This window comes from Amblyomma maculatum, chromosome 5 (assembly GCF_055883805.1).
Source record: "Amblyomma maculatum isolate TAMU_Amacu chromosome 5, ASM5588380v1, whole genome shotgun sequence".
Classification (NCBI taxonomy): domain Eukaryota; kingdom Metazoa; phylum Arthropoda; class Arachnida; order Ixodida; family Ixodidae; genus Amblyomma; species Amblyomma maculatum.
Genome location: NC_139348.1, coordinates 46,675,494 through 46,689,203, shown reverse-complemented (window position 1 = coordinate 46,689,203; position 13,710 = coordinate 46,675,494).

Below are 13,710 nucleotides of genomic sequence, written 5' to 3'. Positions count from 1 at the left end.
CTGGGGAACTCCAACGTTGCTGTGCTCACTTTCGCGGGACGTAACGTTCCGCGGCACGTACACTACAACGCAGAACTGACTCCCGTAAGGGGTTACAAGAAGACTGTGCCAGCGTGCTACCGTTGTGGCACCCTGGGTCACCGGGCGGACAATTGTCCCACTCCAGTGAATGAAAGATGCGGACTTTGTGGCCAAAACGTTGGGGCAGGTACTGAGGGGATGGCCCCCCACGAATGCAATCCAGTGTGTATAATCTGCGGGGGGCCGCACCTCACCAGCTCCCGCGAATGCACGGGGAAATTCATCAGGCCTCAACAGCCAAGGCCCAAGACATCGGGCCCCCCCGCCAAACAGAAACGCCAACAGGAGACGCAAAACCGCGGCGGAACGCCACCAAATACCAAGACAGCGGGATCAACTGGATCAACGCCACCACCCGGAGACGCGGAGTTCCCAGCTCTAAAGCCTCCTCCTGGCGGCGCCGCCTGCAAACAATCCAAGGTAGGCAGCTGGGCAAGGGTCGCCTCCTCTTCTTCTTCTTCCCCTCCCCCCCTCACCAGCACCGCCGAGACGCAGGAACTTAAACGCGAGCTCGCCCTTTTGCGAGCTCAAAACGAAAAACTAGCCAGTGAGCTTAACTCGCTGAAAAATCAAATCACTACGCAACCCTCTTCTAGCGACGAGGAAGAAAACATAACAGACAGGGAGATTCCTAATAATATGGAGAGTCGCTTCGGAACCCTGGAGACTCGGGTCACCGCGATTGAAACGCAGTTGGCTGATCTTCCCAAAATTATCCATGACACAATCGCGCGTCAGCTGGACAATGTCATCACACAGGTGACACAAGCTGTAACTCACATTATCCAAAAATGGATACAGGAAAATCCTCGCGTTCTTAAACGCATGGGTGCAATGAGGGACGTTAACCGACCTTCAAAATTTAACAGAGTCATTCCCGATGAGTCTGACCTTTCTGAAGACTCCTGCATGTCTGCGCCGGGCACTAGCGGACTGGGAGGTCTTAACAACGTAATCCCGCCCTCCGTATCCGAACATGGCCCCCAGCCCTAAGTCGAGAGCCAGAACAACTCAGCCGCTTACACTAACGCAGTGGAATTGCAGAGGTCTCAAGAACAGCAAGAAGCGGGATGAACTCCGCCTCTATCTTGAGACCTCTGAATTCCTCGTTGCCGCGGTTGCCCTTCAGGAACCCGGCGCAGGCGTCAAGCTCACAAACTACACTACATTTCAACACAACCCGCAGACATGTATACTTGTTCACAAGCAATATACTGCACAGGAAGTCACACTCCCCACAACACCACCGTTCGCGTACACGATGGTGTCAGTACTGCCCCTAAGGCGGTCTGACCCACCTGTACACATTCTAAACATTTATTGTCCCCCGAAACTTAAAAATGTTACGTTAAGCGAAATTTTCACGCAAGCTATGCAGGTAGCGGGAAAGGACCCACTTCTGATTGTCGGTGATTTTAATGCTCACAGCAGGCTCTGGGGGTATCCGCGGGAGAACACACGTGGGAGGAAGCTTGCGGAACTTCTCTCTACACTCGGACTCACCCTCCACACCGACCCCACCAACCCAACACGTGTAGGAAATTCGATTCAACGCGACACTTGCCCGGACCTCACATTTACACGCAACATACGCCATGCCGACTGGCTGAACACAGAGGAAACTCTTGGTAGTGATCACTGTATAATCTACACAACCATCTACACGCGTCCACTGAAACGCCCACAAACACAAGCTTGTGTCCCGAACTGGACAAAATTCCGCACCTCTCTGTCTATCGTAGACCCCCTCCAGTCGGGATATGACACCTGGTACAAATCATTCACGTCTGCACTGAAACAACACGAAAGGCAGATACAGCTCACGGAAACGCAAACGGACGTAGACAACCACCTCCTACATCTTTGGGAGGCCCGCCGCAGCCTCACCAAAAGATGGAAAAAACAGAAACATAACAAACGCCTTAAAAAACGCATCCTCGAACTCACACATCAAGCCGCGGAATATGCTGCTCAGCTAGCCGACACTAACTGGGTAGACAGGTGCAACACGGCTGCGCGCCAGATGTCTGGTCGTAATACGTGGCGCCTATTCCGCGCGCTCATCGATCCAACACAAACACGCACGGAAACCCAACGCCACTTACATAAAGTCATGCACAACTTTACAGGAACGACAACACAGCTAGCGCACACACTCAGGGATCGATACCTGTGCACCACCAAGGACCCCCGGGCGGTCGCCTACTCGTATGCAGGCAAAGAGAACACGGAGCTGGACACTCCGTTCCAGCTCCACGACCTCCGGGCGGCCTTAAGCAAAATGAAACGCGGCACTGCACCCGGGCGCGACAAGGTTACGGTCAAGCTTTTGGCCAACCTTTCCGATGCAGCATATGTTGTGCTTCTAAAATACATCAATAGTATTTGGGACGGAGACACTCCTCTCCCTCTCGATTGGAAGTCGGCTCTCGTCACCTTTATCCCGAAAACCGGCAAACCTATTGATGTGGAGAACCTTCGCCCCATCTCTCTCACGTCTTGTGTCGGCAAGCTGATGGAGACAATGGTGCGCGACAGACTCTCCGAATTTCTTGAAACACAGCACATTTTCGCGGACACCATGTTCGGTTTCCGCCCTCAAAAATCAGCACAGGATATACTCCTTCAGCTCCACCACGACATATTAGATCCTGTCGAATGCCCCCATAATGACAAGGTGGTCCTGGCCTTGGACCTTAAAGGCGCATTTGACAATGTGAAGCACGAAGTAATCCTCGATCACCTCAGTCACACCAACTGTGGTAACAAAACTTTCAATTACATAAAACAATTTCTTACAGACCGCCAAGCCTACATACGCATACAAGATGCGGAACACGGGCCATACACCATCGGCTCGAGGGGAACACCTCAAGGCGCTGTCTTGTCTCCCCTCCTCTTCAATTTAGCCATGCTTCATCTTCCCTCCAAATTGGCTTCTCTTCCCGGGATACATCACGCACTTTACGCGGATGATATCACAATCTGGGCCACGCAAGGTAACCTGGGCCACATGGAGTCCTGCCTGCAGGCAGCGGCGACCGTAGTCGACGACTACGCGACCTACTGCGGACTCCAGTGCGCCCCAGCTAAATCTGAATTTGTGCACGTACGTCCATCCCCTCGAGACACAACTCAGCTTCGCATCAGTCTCCCCTCGGGACCGATCCGGGAGGCCAAAGAGATCCGCGTCCTTGGCCTCTTCATACACCATCAACGCAGAGTTGACACCACTCTGGCCAAACTTCGCATGGTGGGAGACCAGGTGGGTCGTATGGTCCGCCGGGTCTCCAACAAGCGGGGCGGATTACGAAGCAAGGATGCACTGCGGCTTGCCCATGCTTTTGTAACGAGCAGAATACTCTACTCGACACCCTACTTGTACCTGCGTAAACACGATGAGGATCAATTGGAGGCCATCCACCGGAAAGTCATCAAGCGGGCTCTCGACCTTCCGGTCAGCACGTCCAACCAGAGACTTCTGGCTCTGGGCGTGGTGAACACGTTCCGGGAGCTACGAGAAGCCCACTTACTAAGCCAATACACGCGTCTTACACAGACCACGTCCGGTCGCCGCCTCTTGGACCGGCTACACATCAAACACGATTACCACATTGAGGAAAGGGTGAGAGTGCCAGAACTCTGGAGACGCGCCCTCCGGGTCCGACCCCTTCCCCGCAACATGTCCAAAGAAGACCATAACGGTCGTCGCCAGGCGCGCGCGGAAGCGTTGGAGCGATACTATGGTCACCAGCAACACGTGTATTATGTGGATGTTGCCGGCCCTTACCATGGGGGGTGGTATACGGCTGCAGTCGTACACAACACAAACACGGTTAACGGGCTAACTTTCAAAGCCTACAGCACAACTCACGCGGAGGAGATTGCTATCGCTCTGGCTCTCAGTATTCCCAATTCGAAACACATCATCACCGACTCGCGAGGGGCCTGTCGGAATTATAGGCTGGGATGGGCTCCCCCGCTTGCCCGGCGTATATTGCAATCTAGCTGCCGATACATAGACCCAACTCCGCATAATCTTATTTGGGCACCCGGTCACCAGGGGCTCAGGGGAAACGAACAGGCCGATCAGGCCGCCCGCGCACTCTCTCCCCGGGCTATCTCCTTGTCCTTGGAAGCCTACTCCCAATCAGACAATCTGGCCCTTACATTCAAAGACATCACCGATTACTACAAGGAGGAGCACAGGCGCTACCCGGCCCCTTGTAAGGGACTGGATCGCGCTGACGAGCGCCTCCTCATCAAAATTTTTACCAATACAGTACTGTGCCCGGCGGTGCTTAAACATTTCAACCCGTCCTTTGATGGTGCGTGCCAGTACTGTGGGAAGGTGGCCGACACCTTTCACATGGTCTGGGCGTGCCAGTCAAACCCATCCATTCCCCCCAACCCCAATCCAACTAGAGAGGACTGGGAGGCGGCCCTGCTCGGCTGTCAAGAACTCAAGGCTCAAAAGGCCTTGGTTCAACGGACGCGGGCGGCGTTGCTGGCCAATGGGGCCCCGGAATAGGGGCTCCACCTAGTATTGTGAAGGGGAGACCGATACGTCTCTAACCCAAACACCTCTGTAATCATTTAATTGTTATTTATAAATGTTTTAACCACCCAATACATTACATATGGGGCATACAGCGAAATCGGCACGAGTGCCGAGGATTAACAGCTAGACACAAGTGTAGTCGCACAGCGACGGCCGGGAAGACTACGGAGCGTCCCCTCCTTGAGAGCGGCACGGCACTCAATGAACGCTCGAGTAGGTCTCGCTTCTCCGGAGACAGTGCACCCGCTGATATAGCGTGGAAAAGTCGTTAGCACTCAAAATGTCCAATACAGAGGCAGCACGTGACAGTGGCCCGAGAGGTCTAATCAGCGAGCGCGTTGATCGCTCGGTTCAAATTTACTGCGGTGGGAAGGCGACCGGCGCCACCCTGTCTGACATTCCCGACGTGGAGGAGGAGGAGAAAACATTTATTTACGATGATATGATTTGGGAAGGGAGATGCGTTCGGTTGTGGAGCTGAGTTGCAGACTCTATTCCGGGACACCATTGGCCACCGCCGCTGCCCGAGCTCTCTGGACCAGGACACGCTGGGCCTACAGGTCCGAGCTGGACAGAGCCGCCTCCCAGCCCTCCCTAGTTGGCTGTTTTATAGCTTTTATTTTTGTATTTTGCTATCCCGCTCATAACTTATGCGGACATTGCAGAATATTTACGCCTCTGCAGGAGGGCACTCCCGGGACCCGCCAAAGGTCTCGACAGATCTGAGGAGTGCCCCCTTATTTGGCTCCAAACCGGGTGTTTTCTAAATCTCGCCATATTAAAACGCGTGGACCCGACATTCACGGGTAGGTGCAAATCCTACGGGCAGTGTGCTGACCTATACCACATGGCGTGGGCCTGCCAGCAAAATACAAAAATAAGGGCTATAGGTTGGTTGAGTTGCTTTGGGACGTTAAACCCCACAAGCCAAACAAACCAACCTATAGCCTTTATTTTTGTATTTTGCTGGCAGGCCCACGCCATGTGGTATAGGTCAGCACACTGCCCGTAGGATTTACACCTACCCGTGAATGTCGGGTCCACGCGTTTTAATATGGCGTGATTTAGAAAACACCCGGTTTGGAGCCAAATAAGGGGGCACTCCTCAGATCTGTCGAGACCTTTGGCGGGTCCCGGGAGTGCCCTCCTGCAGAGGCGTAAATATTCTGCAATGTCCGCATAAGTTATGAGCGGGATAGTTATGGTTGCCTCGGTAGATTGAGCGGAACCTCGGGGGAGGAACGCTCGGGCAGCCGCGTGAGCGGTATCGTTCCCCTCCACCCCCTGGCGACCGGGCACCCATATAACCTGTTTTTTACTAGTAGCCGATTCTGAATTTTTCGTATGTGTCAATAATATTATGCGCGCGAGTGGCGCTATCCTACGCCGCACGTAATTTCGGCAGGCCTGTTGCGAGTCCGACATTACGTAGGCTGCGCCGCAGTGGGCGGCGGCCAGTGCAATCGCAACATTAGCGCATCGTAAGTTTTTACTGAGAGCCCGTTCATCTGCTTTCCTTCGTGCACAACAGCAATGGTGCAGATGCCATCCTCGGTGGGACCCGCTGCATCCACGTAATATGTGGCTGTCTTCCTTAGTTATTCTGTATAAACTTTGCCCTGGCTTCACACCTCCCCTGAGTATACTCTCAATTCATGTTTTTGGGAGCGGCTCAACCGTCAAAGTATTTTTCCACATTTCCTGGATGTCCACTCTGTTTTCTGTGGTGAACAGAAGCCCTAGATGGAGGTCTCGGAGGACTTGCTCACCAGTGCTGGTCACCGAAAGCCTAGCAATTTGGCTTGTCCTGTCGGTCTCAATCAGCTCCCCTATTGTATTATGGATCCCAAGTTGGAGCAGGCGCTCCGTAGACGCTCTGGCCGGGAGTCCTAAAGCCTTTTTAACCGCTGCCCGAATCATTGCGCCGAGCGTCCCACGGTCGCTTTTCCTCAGCTTGAGGTAGGCCGCCACGTACACCACACGACTAACGACGAATGCCTCAACCAGATGAACGTTTTCTTTTTCAAGAAATCCACCGTGCTTGCCGGATATCCTGTCAATCATCCTACTAATTTGTTCGCAGGTGGACTTTAATTTTTTTCAGGGCTGTGGCATTGTTACCCTGGTTATCAATTAGTAATTTCAATACCCGGAGTGTGTTCACCTCTCGTATCGCAATGCCGTTTACGCAAATGCTTTGCAATGTGCAAAAGTTCTGATTTATTCGAAGCGCACTCTAGACCACACTACCAAGCGTAGTTTTCTACTACCGAGGTGGCCTCTTGGAGGACCTCCTCCATCTGCCCTAGGTTGGCCCGGAACGACCAGATGGTAATATCGTCCGCATAGATGGCGTGGCGTATGCCATCCACAGCGTTGAGCCTCTCAGGGAGGCCTATGAGGGCAACGTTAAGAGAACAGCTCCTTTAGGCGTTCCTCGGGTTCCCATATCGATAGGTCTGAGTTTTTCATTGCCCAATCTGATATAAGATTTCCGATTTTTAAGAAGTTTTTTATGTAGCTAAATGTTTTCTCGTCGCACTTGGTGGCTTTTAAAGTTTGGAGAATGCTGCTGTGTTTAACGTTGTTAAGGCCCCCTTCAAATCCAGGGCCAAAATAGACCTGTCTCCTGAACTCCCGAAATGAGGATCAATGATTTCCCTATTGATTTGCAGCAGTACATTCTGCGCTGATAAATGTGGTCGGAAGCCGAACATAGAGGGGGGCAGCAGGTCGTGCTGTTCTAAATAATCGGACAGGCTTTGCCTCATTACCGTCTCCATGAGCTTGCCGGCGCAGGACGTGAGAGAGCTTGGTCTCAAATTGTCCGTGTTTATCTTTTAGTGGGGCTTTCGGTAGCACTCTCGAGTCCCAGCAAACATTAATGTAGGTTGTAAAATCTTGTAGACTTTGATCATTGAGGTTAGACAGAAGGCCGACCGTTATCTAATAGTCTCCCGGTGTCGTTCCTCGCCTCATACTGATTAATACGGTTGTAATTTCCCCGACGGTGAATTCTGCATCTAATGTTGGGTTTTTATCTCCAGTGTATGTTCTAAACTCCTCATCTTCGTCTACGGTCGTACACAAGTATCTCTCTTTTAGTTTTTTGGCGAGCTGTTCGTTCGTGCCTTTGAAGTCATCGAGTGCCCTCCTCAAGTTCCTGCCCTGTTCGCCTTTGAATTTATTAGGTTCAATTCGGCACCTGAGAAGGCTCCATGTACTTTTTGTGCTGAGGGTGCCTCGGAGGGAATCGCATCTGGATATCCAGTTGAGTTTTGCTAGACGTGTTTGATCACGTTGACCACCCGATGGTTCCTGCCTATGCGCCGCTGCCTTGAGGAGCAGCACCGGAGCCGGCAAAGAGGGTGTCAGCAGGAGAAGCCCATCGTTCGGTTAAGCGGAATCCAGGTGGCTGATGTACTATATACTGATGTATAATCTCAGCCCACTCGTAACGAAGTGCTTGCCACATATTAAGACGAAGGTCTTTAATGGCTCATACTGCCGTCGGCAAAAACTGTCCGCGCGAGCAGCGCACCTGATTGGTCAACAGAAAAGTGACGTCATCAGGCGCCTAATTTGAAGCGACCAACCAGACGTCTCATCTTGTTTAGCGTTCCTGCCATCTGCAATCCGTCACTTGAACACGCGCGAAGGAACACCACGCGACAGGAGCGATGGTGTACCGTCCAAACGTACACTTGGAGAAAGTGTGACAGATACTGCGCCTTTCCTTTCCTGTTAACCAATTGTTATATGTAGCACTGCAACAAACGCCGATAAAAGGCAAACAATGAGAGGCAAATGATAGGAGAGAAAGGGTAAGCTTTCGTCATTCTCCTCTTAAGAGACATCTAAGAGACCCTCTAATTTTTCAATGAGCCGGCATCCGTGGCCTCCTGCGAGCTGCATAACGGCCACCTACTTCTTGCGGCATTGTTCATCTATGGAAAACCGGTGGAAGTTTAGCACACTTCCTTTTTTGTGCCTTTCGGGGCATGCCATGGCGGGCAGCCAGTCGGCATGGTGATTCTACTTTTGCCGAGCATGGCGAACGTCACCACAACCACGGAAGTCAGGGGTGTGAGGGGTTATTTTACCTACGCGGTGTGAGTGAAATGTTACCATGACGACAGCACCATCGCATCTTCGTTACGTCACCGAGTGAAGGAGAAGCACATTAATCTTACAGAGCTTATTCATGCTACGTCCTTTCAGTCAGGCCAATGTCACGGTGGTTTCTAGTAGTAGTAGTAGTAGTAGTAGTAGTAGTAGTAGTAGTAGTAGTAGTAGTAGTAGTAGTAGTAGTAGTAGTAGCAGTAATAGTAGTAGTAGTAGTAGTAGCAATACTACTACTAATAATAATATTGCCACCTGGTGTCCCCATGTTCTTGCTGCGCCTGGAAGAAGAGGACACTGAAGTTGACTCGCGTGCTGTGCGCCGAACTTTGCCTGCTGGTACAGCTTCGTCCCGTCGTCTGTCACGTCTAGCCCTGTTGTCCGTGACATATTTTGGTGTCGGCGCAGGGTATTGATCCCAGTATATGTCCCGCACTCCTCCGCATACCCAGGATTCAGGTCCTGTGCCAATTGACACGCCTGTTCACCGCGCTAGCCGGAGAAACCTAGGCCTACCACCTGAGCACGGGCCATTGGAATTCACCACCGCAGCCGCCCCTCGACCTGTCATGCAAACTCCAACGTATTACACTTTCCAGAACCCACAACTGCCTAAGGCATTCCACGGCTGTCAGACGGAAGACGTCGAAGACTGGCTCACCCAGTTTGAACGCGTCGCCGCATTTAATCAGTGGGACGACGCCGCAAAGCTCAGGAACGTCTTCTTTAGCCTGGAAGATGGCGCTCGTATTTGGTACGAGAATCGCGAAGGCGCCCTAACATCGTGGCGCGAGTTCTGCCGCTGCATCCTGGGCACCTACACCAGCCCGGATCGCCGAGAACGAGCGGAAAGGGCTTTACGCTCTCGCATACAGATGCCGAACGAGACCGTAACCATGTACGTGGAGGACATGACTAGGCTGTTCCGACGATCTGACCCGACCATGTCCGAAGAGAAAAAGGTACGCCATCTCATGCACGGCGTTAAGGAACAACTGTTCGCTGGGCTCGTGCGCGATCCGCCGAGCACTGTTGCCGAGTTTCTTTCGGAGGCAGTCACGATGGAAAGGATGCTCCAGCAGAGGTCTACGACCTACGACAGGCCGGTACTCGCCGCTTCGCTCACGGAGCCGCATTCGGCCCTCGGGGCTAGTCCGGATCTTCTTCGCGACATCATCCGCTCCATTTTGCGTGAAGAGCTCCAGACGCTCTTCGGTGCTCCCCAGCCGACGGTCGGCTCTATCGCTAGTATTGTCCGAGAAGAGCTCCAACAAGCATTTCGGCCTTCGGTACCATCTGCTAACCCGCCATCCTTTTCCACCGAGTCCTGTCGGCCAACCTATGCGGACATCTTGCGACGTCCCCCAACTGATCCCACACAATTACCGCCACCCGACCACGGCTCGCTGTATGCAGCCCACCCCGAGCCGTACATCGACAACCGCCGACCACCCCACCGAAAGGCAGACCTGTGGCGTGCCCCAAATCGGCAGCGCCTGTGCTTCCACTGCGGAGAACCTGGCCACCTGTATCGACAGTGCCCATATCGACAACTGGGACTGAAGGGTTTCCCCATTGACATGCGTAGCCCTTCTTTAGGCCAGCGACCCCGGGATATTGAGGACTACGTAGCCCAGCAGCGCATGGCGCCAACTTCTAGACGACAGTCACGATCTCCGTCTCCACGCCGACTATCCTCGCAGCCCAGCTCCTCCTGGATGGCGCAGCGACGGCCGTCTAGTCCGAGCCGGGAAAACTAAAGACAGCGACCTCAGGGGGCGAGGCCGCTTCAAATCGACGCGACGAAGACCCCCCGACAACGCCACCTGTGAGCGACCGCGACTTGACGGCCCCGACGACAGTTCGTACACGTGAAGATAGACTCTCGCTGGATATACCCGTGGTCCTCGACGGCTATGAGGTTAGCGCATTGGTAGACACTGGTGCTGATTTTTCGATTTTAAGCGGGAAGCTAGCGGCGCTTCTAAAAAATGTGATGACACCATGGTCTGGCACGCAGATTCGAACCACTGGCGGGCATGTCGTAACTCCGAGCGGTCAGTGCACGGCGAGAGTCCAAATTCGCAACTCTACGTTTGTTGTAAGCTGCCTTGTAATACCTGACTGCTCCCGCGACTGTATCCTTGGTGTCGATTTTCTTCGGGAGTATGGGGCCATTATCGATCTCCGGAAGCGTACCGTGACCTTTTCGACCGAGAAAGCGGATGATACTGAAACCGCAGACCGCCAAAGCCATGCCCCTCTTCGAATTTCCGCCGAGAGCGTTTCTATTCCGCCACGTTCCAGTGTTTTTGTGACCGTTAACTGCGATGAACTGCGTGACGGAACGGCGGTCGCTGAGGGCAACCAGTCCCTTTTGCTCACCCACGGCATCACCTCGGCGCGGAGTCTCATCCATCTCCGTAACGGCCGATCTGAGCTCCTGGTGACTAACTTCACGAATGAGCCCCGCCATTTTTTCCGCGCTACCGCAATCGCATTCGCCGACGCCTTAGCGGACGTTTCTGAATGTTTCACGTTCGGAGAAGTCGAAAATGTGCACCCATCCCTTGATCGTCTGGATATTAGTACAGATCTCTCGGAAACACAGCAGCACGACCTACGTTCTCTCCTTCTAAATACAGTGCTTGTTTCGCGACATCATGGAAAATTCGGCAGACGCCTCTTGTGAAGCACCGTATAATTACTCCCGGCGATGCCCGCCCTATACGCCAGCAGCCGTACCGCATCTCAACGACGGAACGTGAAGCGATTCACACACAGGTTCAGGAGATGCTTCGTGATGGTGTCATCCAACCCTCCAACAGTCCGTGGTCGTCCCCTGTCGTGCTTGTGAAAAAAAAAGGATGGCACTCTTCGCTTCTGTGTTGACTATCGAAAGTTGAACGACATCACAAAAAAAGACGTCTACCCGCTGCCCCGTATCGACGATTCGCTCGACAAGCTTCGTCGCGCCCAGTACTTCTCCTCCATTGACTTGAAGAGCGGGTACTGGCAGATTGAGGTTGATGAGCGGGACCGCGAAAAAACAGCTTTTGTTACCCCAGATGGACTGTATGAGTTTAAAGTGCTGCCATTCGGCCTATGTTCAGCGCCGGCTACTTTTCAGCGCATGATGGACACCGTTCTCGCCGGCCTCAAATGGCAAATCTGTTTAGTTTATCTCGACGACGTTGTCGTGTTCTCTGAAACCTTTGGAGAACACCTCGAACGCCTTCGAGCAGTATTAGATGCCCTCCGGTCAGCTGATTTGACGCTCAAGCCCGAAAAGTGCCACTTTGGCTACAAAGAGTTGAAGTTTCCTGGTCATCTTGTGAGTGCCGCAGGCGTTAGGCCAGACCCCGACAAAACTGCCGCTGTCGCAAAATTTCCTGTTCCTTCCACGAAGAGGAGTTTAAAACGTTTCCTGGGTTTGTGTGCGTACTACCGCCGCTTTATCGCCGATCTTTCCCAGATAGCCGCACCCCTCACCCTCCTCACGCGGGATGATACACAGTTCGTGTGGGCCGCCGAGCAACAGGAGGCTTTTGCGGAGCTACGCAGACGACTGCAAACTACCCCTGTTCTTGCGCACTTTGATGAAGACGCTGCCACCGAAATCCACACCGACGCCAGCAACATCGGCCTTGGCGCTGTACTCGTTCAACACCAAGCTGGCGTCGAAAGGATCATTGCGTATGCCAGCCGCACGCTCTCCCGCGCTGAAACAAATTATTCCACGATGGAAAAGGAATGCCTCGCAGTTGTGTGGGCAACTATGAAATTTAGGCCTTACCTCTATGGCCGCGCGTTTAAAGTCGTTACTGACCACCATTCTTTGTGCTGGCTGGCCAATCTCCGTGATCCATCGGGGCGCCTAGCACGATGGAGCCTTCGCCTTCAAGAATTTGATTACTCCATTGTGTACAAATCTGGTCAGAAGCACGAAGATGCTGACGCGCTCTCGCGGGCACCCGTCGGATTGGTCGATAACGCCACAGATGACAGAGGTTTTCTTGGACTACTGAATGCCTCAGACATAATGACCCGACAGCGAGCTGACCCAGACCTTCGACCTGTCATTGACCATCTGGAGGGTCGCGCTGCTGACGTCCCCCGCCAGTTTAGAAGGCACCTGTCTGCATTCTGTCTTCGGAATGGTGTTTTATTCAAGAAAAACTCCAGCACTGTTGATCGAGCGCACCTCCTTGTCGTGCCGGCCGACCTTCGCGACGATATCCTTTTTGCTTGCCACGATGAGCCCACCTCCGGCCACTTGGGCTTTGCACGCACACTCGCTCGAGTTCGTCAAGCCTATTATTGGCCTAAACTTTCTGACGCCGTTCATCGCTACGTCAGAGGCTGCCGCGAGTGTCAACGTCGAAAGGTACCTCCTCTCAGACTCGCGGGTTTGCTCCAACCTATTATTTCACCTCGGACGCCGTTCGACCAAGTCGGCATCGACCTACTGGGCCCATTTCCGCTGTCATCGATGGGTAACAAATGGATCATAGTCGCGACCGACTATCTTACACGTTATGCGGAAACTAAGGCAGTGCAGCGGGGCACATCAATTGAGATCGCTCAATTCTTTATGCAGCAAATCGTGTTGCGTCATGGCGCACCGTCCCTAGTCGTAACCGAACGAGGCACCGCGTTTACGGCACAGCTCATGCACGACGTGCTCGAGCTTAGTCATACCAGCCACCGAAAAACTACTGCATATCACCCGCAAACGAATGGTCTCACGGAGAGACTCAACTAAACCATCGCAGATATGATCGCAATGTACATAGACTCGCAGCACAAAAACTGGGATGAAATTCTCCCCTACATCACATATGCCTACAACACGGCCACCCAACAGACGACGCGTTTTACACCATTTCTCCTAGTCTACGGACGTGACGTTCAAACGATGTTGGATGCTATGCTTCCGAGCTGCA